The 24,450-nt window shown below is 36.6% G+C and overlaps 1 long non-coding RNA gene across 1 annotated transcript in view; it reads left to right on the top strand.

Annotated features, from left to right (window-relative positions):
* Positions 1 to 357: 357 nt before the first annotated feature.
* Positions 358 to 24,450, top strand: part of LOC118143011 (uncharacterized) — a 337,708-nt gene continuing 313,615 nt past the window's right edge. The window contains exons 1-2 of the long non-coding RNA XR_013520239.1: positions 358 to 609; positions 1,279 to 1,340. This is a non-coding gene — a long non-coding RNA (uncharacterized LOC118143011). The remainder of the gene's footprint in view (positions 610 to 1,278; positions 1,341 to 24,450) is intronic.

The following is a 24,450-nucleotide window of genomic DNA, read 5'->3' as shown; positions in this document are numbered from 1 at the left end:
AATTTAAATGATTTGAAGAAGCCTTGACATTTCTGGAGATTCATACTCTTTCTTTCCAGTTGACTCCAGGAATAGGCCTTATTAGAGCTATGGGGTGGGATTTTGATGTTTAAATTCTATTACCTACTCCTAATCTCCTCCAGTGACATGTGGTCCATGGCATAATAGCAATATTCAAAAGGGAAATGAAATATAATTTTTATTAATAGCTAGAGTGTCCTCATTACATCCAAGTGCAGACCTTCCCTGGTAAATGAAGCTGCAGCAGGAGTGAGATCTAGAGTTCTAAGCAGAGATTCTCATTCTTCAGAACCTAGAATGTTAAGAATGGAAATCAGAACTCTATTGTCTCAGGTCAGATTCCCCAGGAAGCAGCCTCTGAGTCAAATTGTGTGTGAAGATGTTTCTTAATGAGTGCCCATGGGATCCACGCCTGTGGAAGGAAAGATAAGGAAGCAAGTGGACAGAGGAAGAACTTGGGCTGTGGTACAGGCCCATGACAGCATTAGCTGACTCCATGGGAGTTCTAGAGATAGAATGGATTCAGGGTTTTTGTGGAGTGCACTGAGACCACCAAGCTTTTATATCCCTGTATCAGTCAATTATTAGGTATGGCCTACTTTGGGAAGGTGGGGCTGTGGATGCCTCTTTATATCTAAGGCAGTCCCCAAAGAAGCTGACATCAAAGACCATTGTCTGCCTGCAATCTCATCAGTTGGTATAAACAAGTCCTTCCTTGGAGGAGAATCTGGGCAGCACATCACAGTGTCTACCACACTAACCAAACATTCCTATAAACAGTCTGCATGGAAAAAGCTGCTGCGCTGTCTCTTAGACACTGTACTTACAACCTGGAAATCAGATGCAGAAGATAGCGTAGGAAGAGAAAAAGAGAGGGTAGAGTCTGGCTCTATCTTAAGTCACCATAACGTGACCACTAGTGAAATGTGCCCATTCTGTACTCCAAATTATAAATCATTATCTAATAAATTTGCCCATCTAATCTTCATCAGATTCTGACTATATGCACTCTTTCCATGTGCATAGCTATATTAAAACTGAAAATCAACAATTTTAAAACCTAAAATGAGTTTTATACAGAAATAGTTTATGGGCTTTCTCATGGCATCTCAGAAAATGTCAGTGTCTTAATAGGTAGCATCCAACTTTATAAATTCAAGTGGAGATTACAATGGAGTTTTTAGCTAAAACTTACTGTAAGATTTGTTATTTGTATTGTTGTTTTATTTAATTTTCTCTTTGACTCATACCTTCTAGGTAGTGAATACTCCAACTCTGGTGCGGTAAAAGTAGGACGCCTCAGTTTCTGCGCAATGAAGGTACGTGTTGATAAGACTCTGTACCTTTCTTTTTGGAGTTTGCAGTTGCCCTTTGCTCTTTGTTGCAGGGGTTGTTAAGTTTCCATTTACATAGACTCTGCAAAAGTGAAAAAAAGAACAATTTTAAAGCTGTTTATATGCATCCAGCCAAATATAACCTTTAAATACTACTCCCTGGGATGGAGGCTTCACTGTCTTCAGGCCAAATCTGGCCTATGGAGCATCTTTGAGTTATTGTGCAAAAAAGTAGAGGCTTCCTTTTTTTAATGTGCTGGAGTTCTGATATTTGTCTGCGTTATATGAGAAACTGTGAAATACAAGTTGTTTGGATTTTCAGCAATTGTTAATGATATAATGAACTATCATTATTATATGTATATATGTATATAGATAGTATCTGTAAGTGCCTCCCATATACTTTTCATAATTGTTTAAGAGCCATGACTTGGTCAGATTGTCCTTTTCTGTCATGTTTCAAATGTTGAATCTTGAAAAACAAGTATGAGAATAACACACTGAGCTTGTCATTAGTAGATTAGTTGCCGCTACAAAGCCTTCTGTTGAGGATGAATTCTTTTTTACTTGCCTAAAAAGTGTTTCTCTTGGAGAGCAATTACCTCTGATTGACATGTTTTCATGTGCCTCCAGCCTTGGTGCATTTCTTTCTTTAGTACACTAAACAGGTCTAGATCAAGGACTGTTATTTTATTTTTTTGCTCTTGTTGTTGTTTTACTGCTATTAACTAAATCAGGATACCAGAGGAAAACTTAGACACCTTGTAAAGTGCAACTTAAAACAAATTATAAAATATGTATAAAGAGATGTGCATTTTGTTGTGGGGGTCACTAGACTATCGCTGAGCTAGAATTGCTGAAAGTCAATTGAAAGGCAAGAACATAACAGAGTTGGGCTTGTTAAAATAAGAAACCATTGTATTTTCTGTATAAATCTAATACCTTACTATAAAAGATATGCATAATATTGTGTTAGAAGGAAAAAAGAAGGGCTGGAAACTTAATGCTCTTCTCTCAGATTTGTTGCTAAGTTGCATATAATTTTGAACACAACACACATTTATGGAATTTCTTTTTTAACATGTAAGAGAGAAACTAAATGATGCCTATGGATTCTTCAAACTCTTCATGACTACTTCATTGGTACTTCATATAGTCTTGAGGTATTACTCATTTCTATGATTTGACCTTCTCACACAGAGAAGTATAGAAACGATAGTACCTGGTATATGCCACTGAGTCAACAACTTTCTACACAACTAGCTAACAAAAGGAACTGATACTCCAGCTACGTCCATTCTGCCCCCTCCTTCAGCCTGTAAATCTTCTTAGGGACAGGAACAATGTCTTACTTATGCTCATAACCCTAACGATGACTCTTTATCTTCCTACAATACCAGCTCTCAAAAATATTTGACAAATGAATGATTGAATAGTGTGTATTATGAATGATTATTGCTCTCAACCATGAGCCACTTCTTATCTTGGAAGAATTATATTTAAGAGAAATTTATTGCATTCAGTCAGAATAAGTAACTCAGTTTTGTTGTCACTCCTAATGATTTTAGTGTACAGCATATCTTGCAGGACACCAGGTTTTAGTTCATCTTTTAAGGGTGATCTATGGATAAAAATATTGTAGGCTAAGTGGGGAACTCATTGGCTGTTTTTTTTTTCTCTCTGTTTAAGCTCTCTGACTTCTCTCTTCTTTTCATCCTCTGTATTTTATATTGGGGTTTATGATAGATACGCATTGTTTAAATGTCAAACATCGAAAACATTGTAATGTTGCATGGTATACTTTCAAACATAAAGTGTTTTATATTCCATGTTATATAATATAATACATATTCTAATAGTGAAAACACTTTCACCACACACCTAACAAATGCAAGTCATTGGTCAAGGGACTATAAGGTATATATTCTGTGTCTTCTCACCTTCAGAGAATTTTTAGTCCACTGAGAGAGACATCTAGACACAGGGAGAGCTTGTTAAATATATGATAATGCCTACAGAGCATGCTGGAAGCTGATAGCCAGGACAGCATTGAATGTAGTTATAAATTCAGCTCTCTCACTTTCTATCTTGATAATTAAGTTTTTCTTTTTTCAGTTTGTTTGTTTTAGCTCAAACTGTAGACCTTAGTCATGGACTCAGGATAATTCCTGTGGTAGGAATCTTTTGTGGCTTGACAACAGAAGAATCGATTTTGCAACTGCTTTAAGAGGACATGCCAAATATGTCTCTGTTTTGGGTGTAGTTAACGCACAGAACTCCAGATGTCAAAACAGATTTGTGTTGTGTTTCTATGCTAATACATCTCTGCAGGGTTAATATAAGAATACTGACTCCTTTTCTCTTGCTTAAACTAACTGTAAGAGTGATTAGCAGATATCTGGATTGATTAATGTTTCAGTGTTTTTGTCATTTCTTTAGGGAAAGCAGAATGCGGCAGCGTAGCACTGAGTACTGAGAAGTTGTAATGGACAGTACTGACTCCTAAATGACCTTTACAAATTTTACCCTCGTTTGAGTTTAGTTTTCATAAAAAAGTTTAGGATTTCATAATCATGGTGGTGGTTTTCTATAATAGGATATCTCCCCTTCTACATTTAATAAGCATATATTGACTGTCTACTGTGTACACAAACTGTTTATAAACCCTGAAATTGGGAATAAAGTGTACGGGCTATAGAGCACAGTTTTATGGAGAGACAGATACATCCTCTAAAAAAGCCCACAGATCTGCAGGAGTCTGGGGTGGCAGTGAACAATTATAAATAGGAACACGCTAAAGACCGTAACTCAGAAACTAAGGGCTGTGGGAAGGTAGAGTGCAAGCTCCACGAAGGCCGAAATGATTGTCTTGTTTGCTGCAGTAGTCCCTACTGCTTGATACAGAGCAGGTACTCAACAGATGTGTTGATTTTATGGTTAATTCTTCCTGGGGTTTTACAGTGGAGTAACATTTGAACTAAACTTTAAAGAGTAAGTAAGATTTTCTTTATCAAGAGTAAAGAAAATTCTAGGAAGAAACAACCACAGGGACAAAAGAATGCAAGTGTTTGGCTAACTGCAGGTAACTGAGGGTGGCTACAGCATAGGGATGGTCATGGTAGGGCCCGGTGGTGAGAGGCTGAGCCAGTGGATATTAAAACTGACAGCAAGCAGAGGCTGTCTTTACTGCTTCTTGCTTGTTTTTGAAATTCCTTATAGCCTAGAGATTCCTGATATACCAGAGAGCAATATGACTAACTCACAAACAAGGTGAATAGTTGATCTTCAACACACTTTCAAAGTATTTTTACTATTATTTCCCTATTAATTGTATGAGTTAGGAGTTGTAAACTGGTGGATTATTTGATGTGTAGCTCACTGTGCTTGCATTGTTTCATCAGCACATTATTGAACAAATTGGTTCATTTTCTAAAAATCCAAAGTTTTGGTTTCTCCTGAAAAGAGCAGAAGATCTGATAATACTGTGCCCATGTTTCAGCAGGAGAACACTCTGCTAGGATGCTGCCCCTGCCCCACCTGGCTCTTCAGTTCTCATCTGTCACACGTGTGCTTGGGCTCTGCCCCCTCGCTTGCCTCTTTACTTGGCTCACCTGGGCACTTGCAGTAGTTGGGCTGAATCTCTTTGGGGTGGCCTCTAAGCTTCTATTTATCCTAGGGATGTGCATCAACTATGTGAACTCTATAGAAAGTAAAGACATCCCTTTGAATTAGTGTGTTTTCTACTATTTCCCCCCCGAAATGTGTTGTCTTTTAATCTGCCTTTTAGTTTTCTAGTACAGTTTTTACTTTTTTAAATGTATCCTTTTACTTTGCTATAGTTTTTGTTTCTCCGCTTCTACCTTCCATCACTTCCTTCCTTCCTTTTCCATCCTGTCTCCCCCACTTGCTCTCCTCTTCCTTTCCTTCTTTTTTCTTTCTTTTAAATAATTCTTTTAGTTTATAAAATTTTCCAATGCTTTTTTCTCTATTTACTGCCACCTTTCTCTCTGCCAGTTGACTTTTGATTTGGAAAGACTTTCTTTCTCAAGAGACTGACATGAGAGTAAATTTTATATTCCTCTTATAAGTAAGGTATGATTGTTTTTGGTTAAAATCCTACCTACCTCCAATATGTCACACAGGCCTACTCAAATATTCACTGTGTATGTATAATGGGGTATGTTTTAGTGGGCTATTCTTCTCTACTGATCTGCTTTTTGTTATGCCTGTAAACAAGACCTCATTATTTTAGGTTTATGCGTTTTAATGTTTTGTTAAAATTAGTTCTTAGTTAAAACAATTATCACTCTCCTGTTTATACTTTCAAATCAATTTTAAAATTATTTGGTCAATTTTAGGAAAATATTTCTTTAGGGTTTGAATTGGAATTTTAATAAATACACTAAAATTTTTAAGAGAAAAACTCATATTTTATAAAAATTATCTTCCCCTTTAGCAACATGTCAGGACTCTTCTTGATGTATTTAGGCTTTGTGTCCCCACCCAATCTCATGTTGAATTGTTATCCCCATCATCCCCATAATCCCCATATTTGAAGGAGAGAACAGGTGGAGGTAATTCAATCTCTACCTGTCAAGAAAGAGACAAGATGGCAATAATTAAACCAGGTGGAGGTAATTGAGGCAGTTTCTCTCATGCTGGTCTCATGATGGTAAGTTCTCACGAGAGCTGATGGATTTATAAGGGGCCTCTTCCTTTTTCCCTTGGCCTCCTTTTTCTTCCTGCAGCCTTGTAAAGAATGAGCCTTGCTTCCCCTTTGCCTTACGCCATGACTGTGAGTTTCCTGAGTCCTCCTTAGCCATGCTGAACTATCAGTCAATTAAACCTCTTTCCTATATAAATTACCCAGTCTCTGGCAGTTCTTTATAGCAGTGTGAAAATAAACTAATACACCTCTTTTATTCATTTTTTATATCTTTCAGTAAAGTATTGCACTTATTACATAACATGCTATTTCTTCTGATAATTTAAATTTTACTTTGTGATTAAAAGGGAGATCTCTTTTTAGTTTACTTCTTCCTATTGACCTGTTATTTGGTGTATAAGAATATGATTTGTCTGTTATAGCAACTGTTAATGAATTCAAACGCTTTTCACTTGATTTCCTTCTGTTTTTATGTTCTAAAACCAAGTTACCTATAATCATATTATATCTCTTTTATGTTTATAATTTTATGTTTTATGTCTTAAAAAGTTTTTGAAATGATATTAAATAAATAATATGTATATCCATTAGCCAGTGCCTGGCATATTATAAGAACAGAATAATAATTATGTTATGAATAACATAATCTGAATGAATGTCAGATTAGGTTATTCATAATATCAATATTAAATAATAGTAATTTCATATATCTATTTTAATCATATTTTAATGAGAATTATTTATTTTGTCAGTGTTAAGTAAAATGTTGGCTGATGGTTTGAATCATATACCTTTAAGAAGTTAAGATATAGCCACTATAGAGATGATCACTTTTTATAATTTATTTGATTTGAATTTAAGTCTACTGATATTCTATATTAGTAGATTTTCTAATTTGGGGCTATTCCTGTATTCCTATAATAATAATGATTAGAAGTAAAAGATTAACTTTTACTATGCTGAGTTATTTGCTGGCATTTTATTTAAGTTTCTAATATCTTTATTAAGTGACATTTCAGTTCTATTTTTTCCCTTGTATTTCTGTTAAATATGTAAAAATTAGAGTATGTTTCTTAGAATGACCTGGGTTACTTTTAATATTTTCCTATTTTCTCACAGGACATATAATGTGGGAAAGATCTGTTCCTTGAAAGTCTGAAAAAATTTGAAGACATTTACTAGTAAATCTATTATGGCACTGAATTCCTTTCCTAGGGGCATGGATGCAGCTTCTGGATAAATTTTCAATTTATTTTAATTTTTAACCTGTTGTGCTAATTTTGATGTATGTTAGTTTACTTAAAGAATTAAATGTATTGGTGTTTTGAAATTTATTAGCTTACAACCATGTTGAACTCTGGAGTCTTCTGTTGCATTCCGTTTCTCATTTAAAAAAAGATGTAACTTGTTACCCTTTTCTCTTCATTAGATTCTCAGTCGTATATGTTCTTTGGGCATCTTACCTTTCTTTTTTTTTTCTGTATCATGGTTTTCATAAAATCCTTTTTGGATAAATTTAGTTTTGGAATTTTTTTGGACTGTATTGAAACAACTCAAAACAAAAAGTCAAGATTTTTCTCCCGATTTATTAACATCCTATTCACTAGCTTTAGAATCTTTCCAAATATTCAGGAGCACTGGTTATTTGGGAATAAAATAAACTCATTCCTATTAGTACTGCCTGTATTTTTCAGAACTGGCAATTTCAGCATATGCCCACAAATGTAACTCAATCAGATCTTTATGGCACCATTAGTCTGTAATTCTCTAGTTCTTATGATTAATGTGTAGGCCTAGACCTCATAAAACTATATTTTAATTCGTCTTAAGACACTTTCCTTAACGAGCATTTGGTATGCCTTAAGATATCTTTCCTAATAAGCATGTGCATTTAGATGCTATTCTCATTCTTTAAAAAGCAATGAGTGCAGCAGTTAATTAACTTATTATAATGCCATAAATCCCAGCTTTAGCCATGACCACTGACTCCTCCCCCCACCTTTACCAAGAACATTTTCATTTATGATGAATTATCCCCTGGGTACTCAATGCAGAGGTGGGTGACCATGCAGAACTCAGGGTCAGACACAATAACACGATCCATACTGCTGGGTAATGACAAGGCTTCTACTCCTACCACTTACCTTCCTGTGCTTGGGCGCCTTTATGCTTCACTGAAATCAGCAGATATTGATGACAGAATGAGGGAGTTTCTCCCCTCCAGATTTCAATTCTCTGGAAAGTAATATTCGGGATGATTTGTATGTGGGTAGATGTATGGGGTTAGAACTCTGTCTCCTCTGGTAATTAAACTCCTCATTTGAATACAAACAAGTCTAGTAACTTTTACAGTTTCTTTTATTTTTTTTTTGAGATGCTTTTTACATAGCGTGAATACAATTAGGAGCTCTTCTGGGTGCTATTTAATTTTAAATTTTCTTCTTATCCTTGCTCCTATAGGATTTTAATATTTACTTTTGCTGAATGATGGCTACTGATAGGAGTTTAGACCTCTATAGATATTCTTTCCATGGGACTCTGTTTTAAAAATTGTCTATCTTATAACATGTGTTTCATTGAATTCATTTTCAATCACCTGAATTGTTGAGGATACCCATTTCTTATGGGTTGAGTTGTATTCCCCTAAAAAGATATATTGAAGTCCAACTTCCAGTAATTTAGAATGTAAACTTATTTGGAAACAAGGTTGTTGAAATGTAATTAGTTAAGATAAGGTTATGATATGGTTCAGTACTAACTGAACAACTTTACCCATTCTTAGTTGTGTGACCTTGCTCAAGTTACTGCACTTGTCTGAACATCAGTTGCTTTTCCTTAAAATTAAAATACTGGTTACCCTTTGAACTGAAGAGGTAATGTTTGCAATGTGCTTAATAGAATGCAATCACTCAAATTTTTTTCTACCACTCCATTTTCAAGACCTTATTGAGTCAAATATAAATAAAAAGGTAAATTAATTTCCAGTTAAAAAAATCCTCTTCTACAACAAAATAACCCTTATTTATAATTTTAACACAATATAATGTAAATATATATGATGAGTTGGGCAGATTTTATTATTATCCTCATTATAAGATGAGGTAAGTAAGGTTCTTGGTAATAAGAGATCAAATAATTTACTAATTTAAAGTCACAACATTAAGTGATGATCCAGGATTCTAATGCTTGATTTCTAAGCTGAAGCTTTCCAACTCCATTGTGCCTAATATCACAGAATGCTTAAAGAAGGAAAGCCCTTTGAGATCATTACTTTTCGGCACCACATATAAATGACTTATTATCATACCTTATGTCTTTATTAAGAATTTAGTATATTTCCCCAGAATTATTTCCAAATTCTCTGATTTATTTGTCTAAACCAATTGTATAACTTCCTTATAAAATTTATTAATAGAAAAATTAATAATATATTTATTGAGTACCTACTATGTTCTCAAGACTGTACAGTAGTGAACTATAAGTGCCTCTTTATTATATAAATATTATTAGTAATAATAAAAAAGTGTTATACTTATTACACATGCTTTAAAATGACTAAAATGAAATTATTCCTTAAATATTTTGCTTTCTTTTCTGTTTCTTTCTGGGTGAGAATTGTCTACATTCATTTTCCCAGCCTATCAATCATATTTTTTAAATTGGAGAAATAGGCTGGGCAACAGTGGCTCAAGCCTATAATCTAATCTGAGCACTTTGGGAGGCTGAGCTGGGTGGATCACCTGAGGTCAGGAGTTCAAGACCAGGCTGGCAAACATGGCGATAATCTGTCTCTGCTAAAACATACAAAAATTAGCTGGGTTGTCTTGGTGGATGCCTGTAATCCTAGCTACTGGGGAGGCCGAGGCATGAGAATTGCTTGAACCTGGGAGGCAGAGGTTGCAGTGAGCTGAGATTGTACCACTGCACTCCATCCTGGACAACAGATTGAGATTCCATCTCAAAAAAAATTAGAGAAATATATATGGTTTTATGTTCTCTTTTGCTGCAATTCACATTTCAGCTATATGATCAGAACTACCTGAGTTCCTTCTCTTATCTGTAAGCTGTAAGAGAGTCAGGATAGACCCAGTTTATAGCTAGAATTTACTTTTGTAGAGACTTTAATTGGCTGCTGAAGAGTTGACACATCTGATCACTTTCTGACTGTGGTCTACAGTTATTGCAGTTCCATACAACCGTTTTTGGGTGGTGAAAGTCTCTGTCCCACCACAACTGCTCTGCTAAGTTATTAGGGGTGTTTTTGCTTGCTTTCTTGTGTCTTTGCAATGCCCTGTGGCCTATAATGCCACTTTTTTTCATTTAATACTCTTACCACGTTTCAGATAGACCTGTAGTTCCATGATCATTATTATTCAGCATGTTGAATATTATTTTCCTGCCAAGCTTCTTGCAGTACCATTCAGGCATTTAAGAACAATTAAGTATTATATTGAGCTAAAATATTCCTAGCTAGGTGAAGATGACCATGAAGATAGATCTAGATGTTTATGACCTAACAGAGAAGGAGAGAATCAGAGAAACAGAAACAAAGAGAAAGATGAAGTAAATCTTATCTGGTAAGTAAACGTACTTATAAAATTGACTTCTTTCTAAAAGGTCACTGCTTTTTCTGATTTTTTTAAATAATACATCTACAATGTAAAAAATAGGCAATAAAATGTAAAAAATAGGCAGTACGTAAAGATTTTCCCCAATTATGCTATCCAGAAATAGCCATTGCTAACATTTTGTTGTATATCCTTCTAGTTTCTTTTCTATGCATATATCACCCAAAACAAAACAGAACAAAACAGAGATCACACTCTGCATATTTTGTAACCTTTTCTCCCTCATTATATTGTGGACATGTTTTCCATATCAATAAATAAAGATAATCATTGTTTTAGTGGTGACATTTTATATATGGACCATCATTCATTTAACCTTCCCCTTTAATGCTCATTTATATTTAGAATTTGAAATATTATAACAAATTTTATTTAAACATTTTGTAATAAATATCTTTACACACATGACTGTTTAATCTTAAGGAGAAATGCTTAAAAATATGATAGTTATGTCTAGAGGGTCCATCTCTGCTCATCTTCCCTTCTTATAGGATTAAATCCAAATTTCTTATCATGTATACAAGATCTTTCAAAATCTAGTCTTAGCCTATTAGTCTTCCAGATTTACATCATTGCTCCAAAACATGCATTACACTGATTCAGAATTCTTCAAAAGCCAATATACTTCTACATCTTTATTTTTATTTCTTGCTGTTCTTTGTATCTGGAATGCTTGCCTCCACATTTTCCTGTAGTATTTAATTTCTATTTATCCTTTAACATCCAAGTCAAATGTTAGTTCTTCTCTGTATCATCTTCTAATTCCTCATGAGAAAAATTGATTTCTCCTTCATCTGTGCTCCTGTATGTTAATGAGTTGTTGGATTGCAGTGTTTCTCAAAGGTCTTTCTCTCTTTCGGTTGTCGGGTGAAATTCTTAGTAAGCATCTACTAAGTGCTAGGCTTTGTATTAGAAGAGCAAAACAGACCCAACAAATTTATCTTATGCAGCTTATATTTTTCTATATTTTAGAAATTTATTTACTGCAAACTTTTTTTAATGTTATGAAAAATGGAAGCAACTGTGTGTTCAACAGAGAATTTGTTAACTAAATTATGATCCATTCTCACAACGTGATATAATTTTCAGTTTCTATCACTGGGCAGCATGGACTACAGAGGTTATCATGATTACTAGTTGGGCCGGGGTTAGAATTATGAATAAATAGCTTTCTGTCACCAGTCAATAATGATAAATCATTAGTGGCTGCTTGGAGTGTGTGTTGCGAATGATTAGGAAGCACAGTCTTTAGTGGTCTACCATGGGACTGGGAGTATTTGCCATATCTGGGCTTGAAGGATGCACTTGTAGCACTTGCTTAGGGTTTGGGAACTTAAGAGGAAATAACAAGAATGGGTGAAGAGAAAAAATTGAGTTGGGTGAAGGACTAGGGAAAAAACCTAAAGGCCTTGAGTGTTGTGCAAAGCACCCTGAATTCTTCCATGGTTAGGGAGAAGACCGTAGGTAAAACCTGTCTTAAATATCGTCTTCTCGCTTTGTTGTGGGCCATTGTATCTAAGCATATTTCTAAACACTCTCCATTAGGCTTAGGAACCTAATGATTTTATGCTCTTCAGGTGTCAATTTTCTTCCATCATGTTGCCCTGCTAGAAAGTATCCTATCTCATATTCTAGACTCTTCCCTCCTGGCCAAAGATTGCTGGTCTTTCATTCTCTCTGTTAGGTACTAATAATCTAAGTTAAATAGAGGTATCTAAGGGCCCTAATGTGGGGCTGAGATGCATAATAATTGTCATTTTTAGATATGATGAACACTGTTGTTAAGGGTATTCCTAAATCTACAAACATTTATGGCTATTTCTTTAGGCCTGACAGGATGCCTGTAGATAGGATGATTATAGATACAGTCAGGATGACTCAGTACCCTCTTTCATCTTGCCAGAGAAGTTTCATTTGCCCACAGTATAAATTTTTGATGTTAAGAACTGCAGATACTTGTGAGGAGGGGGCCTTTTTAGATTGGCTTAAAAAACTAAATAGGAAAAAACCTCTCCAATACAATCCTTAAGTCAAAAGAAATAGTGAAATAATTGACATGGGTGGGAATTAGACTTTTATTCTGAGTTGGGGAAAAGGAGCTATGAAACAGGAGGGGATGTAAAGTATTTTTAATATGGACATACATCTTATTAAACCAGTATATTTAATCATTTAAATTAAATTATACTGCACTATAATGACATGGTAACTACTTTATTCTTTGGAGAAATACTCACTGTTGATTCAAGGTTATTATAAAAGTCTAGGAAGCTCATGACTGTTTTTGAAATTCCTCATCATATATTAGCATAAAACAATAATTACCAAATTATGGGTTATTCTCAGGAACAACTCTTAAGAGCCTTGGAATCAAAATAGCTCTATCAGTATCAATAGATTCAATATGTGGCTTAGTTTTAATTGCACTTAGGAGAACCTATTTGTTTTTAACATTTGAAAGCAAGTCTAAATTGTGTCCAGTGGGGGCACTTAGAGTAGCAGGCTTTGGCACCTGCCTCAGGTAAGAAAAGTTTTTGTTTATTTCATTAGCGCTTGATGCTTTGACAGACTATGGCTTTCCACTTACTGCATGAAGAGCTGCCAGCCATTCCTGCTGGGAGAAGCTAGTATGGGACTAGCAATGAACTTCTGAAAGAAGTTATTATGCCTTATATGGTTGATCTCCCATGCAAATAAAAGAAGCATCTCACACTGTAGCTAAATGGAATTGGTATTTCATCCAATGTAAATGTATGCCAGTGTGCTTTCTGGCTTTTATCAACCACTGCATCTTTCTCCAAAGCGGATTCCAAGTTCATCTGTCTATAGGGCAGCTGCAAGTCAGGGCTGGAATAATGAAGACTCATGGATCTGTGTCGAATAAAAAGGGATCAATCAGATCAGCATGTATTTACCAATAAAACCGAACGCACTTGTTATAATGCAGATTCCAGAGATGCAACACCTTAAAGATTCAGTAGGTCTGAGTAGCTAGTATTTATTGTGCTATTTTAAAAACATGTTATGTATGCTCTGCCTCTGGGCTTTTGCACTTGCTGTTTCCTCTGCACAAACCACTTTTCCTCCAGATAACTTTTTGGCTCACTCTTCTGTCTCCATCAGACCTGCACTAAAATGTCACCTTCTCAGTTAGGCTTCCTTTCATTATATTAAAAATCACTTCAGAATTTCCTGTATTCCTACCATCTTAGTTTCTTTCCATTGCTCCTAAGTCATATAATATCAATTTTATATATACTTATTTAGTATATGAAATGAAACCCAAGAAGATGGAAATTTTTGTCAATTTAGCTAAATCTCTAGTGTCTAAATAATGTTTAAGCTCCAGTGGGCACTCAGTAAGCCTCTGTCCATTGAATGAAAATGACTGACATTTATTGAGTACGTCTTAGTTACTAGGTACTGTTCTAAGGGCTTTACAGATAATAATTCATTTAATTCCCTCAAGAGGTCTAGGAAGTAGGAATTCTGGTTATGTCTATCCTAGTACAGATAAGAAAACTGAAGCTAAATATTGTACCAGGTCATCCAGGTGGTATATGGTTGAGGCAGAATTTGAATCTGAGTAATCTGATTACAGATCTCATCCCTCTGACCATATGCTGTAGTGACATAGATGATGCCTTTAATATTTTCTTTGTGGAAAATCCAAAGGTGAGTTCTTATGTTTGTTTCGTGTGGGTAACATTTGGAAAAACTGAAGGCAAAACAGTAGAGCAAAGGTTAGCCTAGTAAGTACTACAAGATTTCCCCCCTTGCATTCTGGCCCAGGGCAATCTTCTTAACAGTCCAGTGTTATTTTTAAAGAAGCCAGTCTGACTTTTGTAGCTACTGGGTTGGCCAGACTCTAGATGGGAATAGGAATGTTATGGGAGGGGTGGGGTGGCAGGATCTCCATCACTCATTCTCAAACCAGACTCATCTGAAATCATATGGATAATAGGTAAATGGAATTGGTATTTCATCCAATGTAAATGTATGCCAGGTGCCATCCTTTTGAAGTTTTTGGGATAAGAATGGATCACTGACTTATGTAACTGTGCTGGCTGATTTAGCTAATATGACCAGCTAGGTGGGTATCAGCCTGATCTTTTTCCACCCCAGGTATGTTCTTCCCAAAGTACAGCATTTAGTCAAAGAGAACTTTGGTTACCTCTGCTTTTCAACTCTTACAAATATTTGAGTCTTTACTAGGTCATTATGATGACCTCTAGGGTCCTTGAAAAATCAAATTCTTACTGAAATTAGGTATCTTGGCAGAAATTTTCCAAATGTTGATGATCAACTTTCCAAATCTGTCACAAGTGAACAAAAATATACTACTTACCACTCTTAGAAGAATATATATTATCTGTCCATATTTATTGATTGATACTTAAGTATGACCCTTGACCCATATTGTTTTTAATCATGAAGGAAGATATTATTTGGTTATTAAAGAATAAAATCTAGTTTTAAAATTTATTACCCTTCTTAAATTCATTCAGAAACCACAAGGCTGTTTTGACTTCACTTTAATTGAAAATGAGCTGATGTGAATGACCTACTCTAGATTATCGTATAGTAAAGGAAGAAAAAGGGTCTTGAGATTTATAAATCCCTGACTCAGAGCCCCATATTTCAGCCTGAAATATCTAATATAAAATTTCTAACAACCACCTAACACAAACAGAAAGAAGCCTTTGGAAACCTCATCTTCCACTGAGCAATATCACATTTGTAAAGATAATATTAATACAAAATTTTAATGCTCTGTGGATCATTATCTGGCAACAGACCAACAGCAGAGCATAAAACATTAACAACTAAATGTGGGTTCTGAGTCCTTGGAGTTTCTAATTGTTGTTCATTATAAAAAGCCACCAAAATCATCTTGAGCCGATTCATGGAGAATTAAATAGATTTGGTTTAATAAAAATCTTCAGGTCTCTGAATAAATTATGAATGCATCTTGACTTTTAGAAGGATACATTGGCATTAGGAAATAATAATGAACAGACATTTGAAGTGGGGAGACCCTCCTGCTAATCATTCTATTTGAAACCGATTAAAAGCTGATGAAATGAAAGATTTTCATGGATAGATGTGCAACAAGTCATGAGTTGTGGACTTTAATAATATATTTTCTTCACAAGCAATAACACAGCAATTAGGAGATGCTCATTGAGGTAGAAATAATGGTAACTGCTGTGCAGATTAGGTTTGCTGAAGGGAGCTCTCAGACATACACTAAAACAACATATTCTAGGTTCTTGTTGGTGTATAATTTCTAGTTTATTTACTTATCATCTCAGTTACAGAGGACTCTTGGCAGTAATGGGGCTACATAGAATAGTTTAAGATGTTACAAATTATATAAAAGATAAATCTAATGATTACCTATTCTAATGACAGTGCAATCTTGTCTTTCCTCGTGGGGAAATTGTATGGTTGTGAGACGCTCATAGCCGGGGAGAGTGCCATGGTACAAATGTATTCATTATTTTTCTGCCTGCTTTGCTTCTGCATGGCTGTTCATGAAAGCTGGGTAATTCATTGGAGCGAGAACCACTTACCACAAACCTTTCACTGGTGCTGCAGTGCCTGTAAGCAACCTGGCAAATATATAAAAATAATAAACTGGAAAACAGGATGGAAAAAATTTTCAGTAAGAGGAGAATGACCTACAATGGCGTTACCAAATAAGGGAAAGAAGGGTCGGGGGAAATAGCATATTGCCACCTCATTTCTATTTAATATAATTGCCTTGAAAGTAAATACTCATGAAAGACGTATAATGAAACTTCAGAGCAGACCATATTTCTGAGGAGTCTGTATTCATTGGCAGGAGCAAGCTGGAGAAAACACAGAAGACTTGAGCAGAATTTTGAGATCCACGGCTTGCTTGGGTAATAACTCCAAGTTGCAGAAGACATTAAGAGCATGTTTTTCTTTTTCTTAATTGTGTCTTGTTCCAGAGGATTTTTTTTTCCTCATGAGAATCTCCCTTTCCACACCTTTCCAACTAAATGCAGAAAAGCTTAGGAAAGTAAATAATAAGAATAAACCTTCCCACTTAGGTGGGAAGATAGTTGGGAGAAATCTCTATGTGACAAACAAGTGGCTTGAATGAACTGTACGCCTTGAAATGTACGTTATTTTCCCTGAAAGAAAGATGGAGCCAAACTTCTGGTATAAGGGCTAGTATTTGTTATTTGTTGACTTTTAGTTTATGTGGTGTTATGTTTTTTATTTTTATTTTTTAATTCTGTGATTTAAACACTGCTTCTCACCATGCCAAATCATTTGAAACTGGTATTTAGGATATGCTTCTAATTCTGTTCATTAGTAGCAGCATATTTGATGGTGAAGCTCATATTGAAAGCTGTTCCTTTCTTTTCTTTAAAAAAAAAAAAGAAAAAGAGAAAGGGGGGAGAGAGAACAGTAGTCTTGCTCTATTGGCCAGGCTGGAGTGCAATCTTGAAATAGGTATTAAAAACCTCTTTTATGCTGATGATTGTGCTGAACAGTGGAGACAGGAAGGAATAAGGAAAGAAAAGAGCAAACAAACATCCAACCAATATTTCGTTTAAATCTGTGAAATGCTGTGCAAGTGCTGAAGAGTGATTTACTTCCATTTGTGTGGTCACTTTCAAAATAGGTGTAATGTGATACTAAAAAAAATAAAATGTATGTTCTATGGACCTGGGGTGAAGAATTCTATAAATATTCACTGAGTTTACTTGTTTGAGGTCTGAGTTCAAATCATAAATGTCTCCGTTAATTTTCTATCTCGTTGATCCATCGAATATTAACAATGTGGTGTCAAAGTCTCCCGCTATTAGTGTGAGAATCCAAGTCTCTTTAGAAGTCATTAAAAACCTGTCTTATATATCTGGGTGCCCCTATATTGGGTACATATATATTTATGATCATTGACTCCTATTGTTGCATTGATCTTTTTATCGTTATGTAATGTCCTTCTTTGTTTCTTTTAGTCTTGGTTACTATTGTAGTCTATTTTGTCAGAGACGAAAGTTACAACACCTCTTTTTTTTTGTTTTGTTTTGCTTTTCTTTCCTCTCCATTTGATTGGTGAGTCTTCCTCCAACCTTTGGTTTTGAGTCTTTGTGTGTCCTTGCTTATGAGATGGATCTGGATACAGAGTTTGACTTTTTATTCAGTTTGGATGTCTGTGTCTTTGATTGCGGCATTTAATCCATTTAAATTAGGATTAATATTAATATTTGTGAGTTTAATATTGTCATTTAATGCTGGCTGGCTATTTTGTCCATTAGTTGATATAGATTCATCATTATGGAGATACTCTTTATCTTTTGGTAAATTTTTGGGATGACTGATACTGGTTGTTCCTTTCTGTGTGTAGTGCTTCTTTCAGAAGCTCTTGTAAAGCTGGCCTGGTGGTGATGAAATCTCCGAGTGCTTGCTTGTTCATGAAAAATTTTATTTTTCCTTCATTTATAAAGCTTAGTTTGGCTGGATATGAGATTCTGGGTTGAAAATTCTTTTCTTTGAGAATATTGAATATTAACCCCCACTCTCTTCTAGTTTGTAGGGTTTCTACTGAGAGATCTGCTGTAAGTCTGATAGACTTCCCTTTGTGGGTAACCTGACCTTTCTCTCTAGCTGCCCTTAGAATTTTCTCCTTTGTTTCAACCCTGGTGAATCTAATGATTATGTGTGTTGGGGTTGCTCTACTTGAGGAATATCTTTGTGGTGGTCTCTGTATTACCTGGAGTTGAGTATTGTCCCACCTTACTAGGTTAGGAAAGTTTTCCTGAATAATATCCTGAAGAATATTTTCCAGCTTGGATTCATTCTCTTCATGACATTCAGGTACACCTATCAAATGTAAATTAGGTCTTTTCCCATAGTCCCATATTTCTTGGAAACTTTGCTCATTCCTTTTTAGTTTTTCTTCTCTAATCTTGTCTTCTCATTTCATTTCATTAAGTTGGTCTTTGACCTCTGATATCCTTTCTTCTGCTTGATCAATTTGAGTGTTAAGACCTGTGCATACTTCTAGGAGTTCTCGTATAGTATTCTTCAGTTCCATTAATTCACTTATATTCCTCTCTAAATTGTCTATTCTCGTTAGGATTTTGTCAAATCTTTTTTCAAAGTTCTTAGTTTCTTTACATTGGGCTAGAACATGTTCTTTTTTTTTTGTGGGGGGGGAGGAAGGCAGGAAGGGAGGGAAGAAGGACGGTAGGGAGGAAGGAAGGGATGAAGGAAGGAAGGAAGGGAGGAAGTGGGGAGGGAGGGAGGGAGGGAAGGGAAGGAAGGAAATCAAGCAGTGAGAGAGACATTGCGGACCTGGATCTAGAGGTTTACAAGTTGATTTTTTTTTTTTGAGAGAAGGAAAGAAAAAAAAAATAAGTAAAGGAGAGGAAGAAAGAGGAAGAAAAAGAGGGAGACTAAATGGAAATACTGCTTTATTTTAAAAAAATTTGGGTATTAATAATGGCCAATGTTTCATTTAAACTTATGGGTAGGTGTGATGTGGTATTGACAAGAATGTATATTTTGTGTATTTGAAGTGGAGAGATCTATAAATATTTATTAAGTTTACTTGTTCCGGATCTGAGTTCAAGTCCTTGATATCCTTATTAATTTTCTGTCTCATTGAATCTAAGTCTCGTATCTGGGTGTTAGGATCGTTAGCTCTTGTTGTTGCATTGATCCTTTTACCACTGTATCTTTGTTGCTTTAAAATCTATTTTATCCGATATGAGAATTGCAACTCCTGCTTTTTATTTATTTTTGCTCTCCATTTGGTTGGTAAATCTTTCTCCATCCCTTTGTTTTGAGTCTTTGTGTATCCTTGCATGTGAAACAGGTCTGGATGTGACATGCCATTGAGTTTTGGCTGTGTCTTTTGATTGGGGGATTTAGTCAATTTAAATTTAGGGTTACTGCCATTTGATGTTGACTGGCTGTTTTATCCATTCGTTGGTGTAAATTCTTCTTTATGTTGGTGCTCTTTACTTTTTGGTGTATTTTTAGAAAGGCTAATACTGGTTGTTTCTTTATGTGTGTAATGCTTCTTTCAGAAGCTCTTGTAAAGCAGGCCTGGTGGTAATAAAATCTCTGAGTTCTTGCTTGTTCATAAAAGATTTTATTTTTCCTTCAGTTGTGAAGCTTAGTTTGGCTGGATATGAAATTCTGGGCTGAAGGTTCTGTTCTTTGAGGATGTTGAATATTGACCCCCACTCTCTTCTGGCTTGTAGAGTTTCTGCTGAGAGATCTGCTGTAAGTTTGATAGGCTTGCCTTTGTGGGTAACATGACCTTTCTCTCTGGCTGCCCTTAGTATCTTCTCCTTCATTTCAACCCTGGTGAATCTAACGATTATGTGCCTTGGGGTTGCTCTTCTTGAGGAATATCTTTGTGGTGTTCTCTGTATTACCTGGGGTTGAATGTTGACCTGCTTTGCTAGTTTAGGAAAATTTTCCTGAATAATATCCTGAAGGGTATTTTCCAGCTTGGATTCATTCTCTCCGTCGCATTCAGGTACACCTATCAAACGTAAATTTGGTCTTTTCACATAGTCCCACATTTCTTGGTGACTTTGCTCATTCCTTTTTATCCTTTTTTCTCTAATCTTTTCTTCACGTTTTATTTCATTAAGTTGGACTTTGACCTCTGATATCCCTTCTTCTGCTTGAACAATTCGAGTGTTTAAACCTGTGCATACTTCTCGGAGTTCCTGTATTGTATTCTTCAGTTCCATTAATTCACTGATACTCCTCTCTAAGTTGTCTATTCTCAATAGGATTTCATCAAACCTTTTTTCAAAGTTCCTAGTTTCTTTACGTTGGGCTACAACATGTTCTTTTAACTCCCCGAAGTTTGTTATTATCCATTCCTTGAAGAGTGATTCTGTCATCAGGATGCGCTCGTTCTCCATCAAGCCTTGTTCCATTGTTGATGTGGAACTGTGATCATCTTTGGAGGGAGAGGCTTTCTGACTGAGTATTCTCAGCCTTTTTATGCTGGTTTCTTCCCATCATTGTAAATTTATCCTCCTGTTGTCTTTGAAATTACCAACTTTCAGATTAGGTCTCTTGAGTGGACGTCCAGGTTGTTAGTTCCCAGGGCCAGAGCAGCCGCGTTAAAACTGATGGTGCTTTTCTGCCCAGGATTCTCCTGTCTGGCTTCCTTCTTGTGTCCGTAGTAGGCGACTCTGCCTTCCCAGGACTCCAAACCTCGGTCAGAAGGGGCACCCGTCCCGTTTACTCTGCGCTGAGTGCTGCCGCGCCGAGGTGCCGTCACTGCCACTGCGCCGGGCTCTGGGGTCGTGCTGGGGGCCTGTGCAGGTCCTCCAAATGTGTTTACTCTGCTCCGAGAGCTGCCGCGCCGAGGTGCCGGCGGAACTGCTGCGCCAGCCACGAGAGTCACGCTGGCGACCCGTGCGTTTCCTCCACTGGGGGATCTTCTGCTCCGTGAGCAACCAGACTTTGTCTGAAAGTGTGGCGTCCTCTAGTTCTCCGCGCCTTCCCTGAGAGCTGCAATCTCGGGATGTTAGCGATCGGCCATCTTGGATCATTCTCCTCGAACGTGTTCTTTTAACTCACAGAAGTTTCTTATTATCCACGTTCTGAAGCCTGATTCTGTTAATGGAATGCACTCGTTTTCCATTAGGCCTTGTTCCCCTGTTGATGAGGAACTGTGATCCTCTGTAGAGGGAGAGGCATTCTGATTTTTGAGTATTCTCAGCCTTTTTACGCTGGTTTCTTCCCATCATTGTAAATTTATCCACCTGTCATCTTTGTAATTACCAACTTTCAAATTAGGTCTCTTAGTGGACGTCCAACTTGTTAATTCCCAGGGCCAAAATGTGAGCAACCCACTGCGCCGGCTAAAGCAGCAGCATCAAGATTCTTGGTGCTTTTCTGTCTGGGAGTCTCCTGTCTGGCTTCCCTCCTGAATCCCTTCTTCAATCACCTCCAAACATTGTCGGCCAAAAGGGAAACCAGTCCCGTTTACTCTGCACGAAGAACCGCTGCACCGGGGCACCGGCAAAACCGCAGCGCCGGCTGCAAGAGTCGCGCTGGCGACCCATGGGGCTCCTCCGCTGGGAATCTCCTGGTCCTTGAGCAACAAGAATTCATCTGAAAGTGTGGCGTCCTCTCGTTCTCTGCGCTTTCACTGGGAGCTACAAGCCTGAGCTGCTAGTGGTCGGCCATCCTGGATCTCTCTCCGAAAGCGGTTCCTTTCATACCCTTAAGGTAGAAAATGCTTTCTCATTATTCAGGTGTATATCAGAGGTGTGGATACCAGCTTCCACTCTGAACTTCCAAGCCCATGGTAGGTATAGTTAGATGGCATTGTCACTTCTTTCTTTAGAGCCTGAAGGTGGCTTTGGAAGCTTTGCTTTCAGAATAGGCACCTGAGTCAGCCACTGCCCACTGTCAGAATAGGCAGGTGAGATGAAACCCATTTGCCTCTCCTGCTGTAAGGTTACTCTAAGACGGATCTGTGTGATATTGTCCTGAGCTCTGGACTCTGTTCTTGATTCCTTATTCCTTCTCATTTCTGGCTACTTTCTTTAGTTCAAAAAGGGGAACAGTTCTAGATTTTGAATAAAAAGATACAAGTTCTGCTTTTGTCTTAGGATACATTAATTGCTGTTAAAAACTTCAAACCTCAGTGGCTTAATACAGTAAGGTTTATTTTCAGGCAGGTCGTAGACCAATGCTACATTGCTATGGGATTCTGCTCTATGTCACTCTACAATGTCTTCCATCTAGAGGCTCTGAGTTTTCTCTAAGGCCTTAGAATCTTCCACTGGGTCCTCTGCCTATGCCCTGGAGGAAAAAGAGAGAGAGCTCCTGGATTGCAAAAGAGATTGCGGGGAAATGTAGCTTGATTTTGTATGTAAAACAGGGGTTGGCAAACCTTTTCTCTAAAGGGTCAGATGGGAAATATTTTAGGCTTTTTGGACCATACAGACTCTGTTTCACCTCCTCAGCTCTGCTGTTGTAGCATGAGAGCTGTCCCTGACAATATGTAAATAAATAGATGTAGCTGGGTTCTAACAAAACTTCATTCACAACAGGTGGCAGGCTGGATTTGGCCAGTGAGCCATGAGTTGTGGACATCTGGTCTGGGAAGAAAAGTAAATCGATTTGGTCAGCACATAGCAGAGTCTCTTGCACAGTGATTCTACAAGCTGTGTGATATTGGGCAAGTGACTTATCCTTTCTGAGCTTTTTTCTCATCAGTTAAAGACTCTATCATCTGTCTTGATTTATCTCAGTGTTATTGTGAGGATCGAGTGTGATAATGGATCATTAGAACTTTGTAAACTATAAAATTACATATGCATATATTCATAAATGCCCACCAAAGACAGTTGTGCCCATTTGCTTCACACAGACACAGGGCCCCCATAGAGTGGAACAAAACAAGGGAAAAACACCATTATTAACACACTTGAGCAATATTGAAATTATTTCTGAAAATCCAATGGACTTAAACTAATCCAATTCTTGGTTTATTTTTTCCATGAAAATCTAGCTTGGATCTAACTGGAGGATTCTGGGTAGTTAGAAAAATCAATCAATGTTTGATTATAGTGGTCAACACACACACAAACTACTAGAGGACTTGTTACAGATACAACTGGAACTTCTTTGGAAAGGATCTTTGTTATGATAATAAAACAAGTTTATCACTATCTGCAAAGCATATTTGTTTGCCAGGGCTGCTACAGCAAAGATTTAAACAACAGAAATGTATTTCCTCATAATCTGGGCTAGAAGTCCAAGATGAAGGTGTTGGCATAGTTGGTTTCTTCTAAGGGCCTCTCTCCTTGGCTTATAGAGAGCATCTTCAATTGTTTTCACATTGTCTTGCCTTTGTGCCTGTCTGAGTCCTAATCTCCCCTTGTATGGACAAGGGTCCTGTTGAATGAAGGCCCACCTATATCATCTCATTCTACCTAATTACCTCTCTAAAGGCCCCATCTTCAAATATATGCACATTTTGGGCTACTGGGATGAGGGCTTTAACATATAAATGGATGGGGTGGTGTCAGGCATAATTCAGTCCATAACACAAAATTTCTGCTTTCACTCTAAAGAGACAAAGATCTCTCCTAGGACGCTGAACCAGTTTGTTTTTGCCCTTATAGGCCTGTCTTTCCAGTGGCTCCTTTCTCCTAACTACTACTATCATTTATTGCCTTTTTATCCTTGCTCCCCTTCATGTTATTAAAAAAGTCTTCTTTCCTAAATCGTTTTGACTTACAAAAATGGAGTTTGGATAAAGAGAGAAGAAAGAGAGGAATATTTGGTTCTCTGTCCCAATTTCACTTTTCTCTACAGTTTTACTTGTTGACCTTAGTAGTTTGAGTCTAGAAGGAACAGCTTTCAGGAAAAGGAAAGACAAAAATAGATATTAATTGGTGACAAAATAAAACATATTTGTATCTCACTACTTTTATAGAGAAGAAGCTGTTCTGTGTGTGTGTGTGTGTGTGTTCGTGTGTGTGTATTTCCTGCCTTAGCCTTTTTATACCAGTATGATGAAAGATGCAATGAAAGTTCTAAAAGCAGCGTTATAAGTATTAATTAATGATTGAAAAGCACTTTGAAGATGAAAAAGCATTTCTATGAGCAAATGCAAGGCAATATTACTATAGTTGTACCAGCAAAAACAGTACCATTATGGCATGCTGATTCTTATCAAATCTGCTTGAAGCTCCATTTTTAATGTATTATGATACTTAGATTTTACTGTTTAAAATTCTGTATTATCAAACAGTTATTAACTAGA

This window comes from Callithrix jacchus, chromosome 7, assembly GCF_049354715.1.
Source record: "Callithrix jacchus isolate 240 chromosome 7, calJac240_pri, whole genome shotgun sequence".
NCBI lineage: Eukaryota > Metazoa > Chordata > Mammalia > Primates > Cebidae > Callithrix > Callithrix jacchus.
The sequence above is the reverse complement of the archived record's forward strand: the minus strand, read 5'-3'. Positions and strand labels throughout refer to the sequence as shown.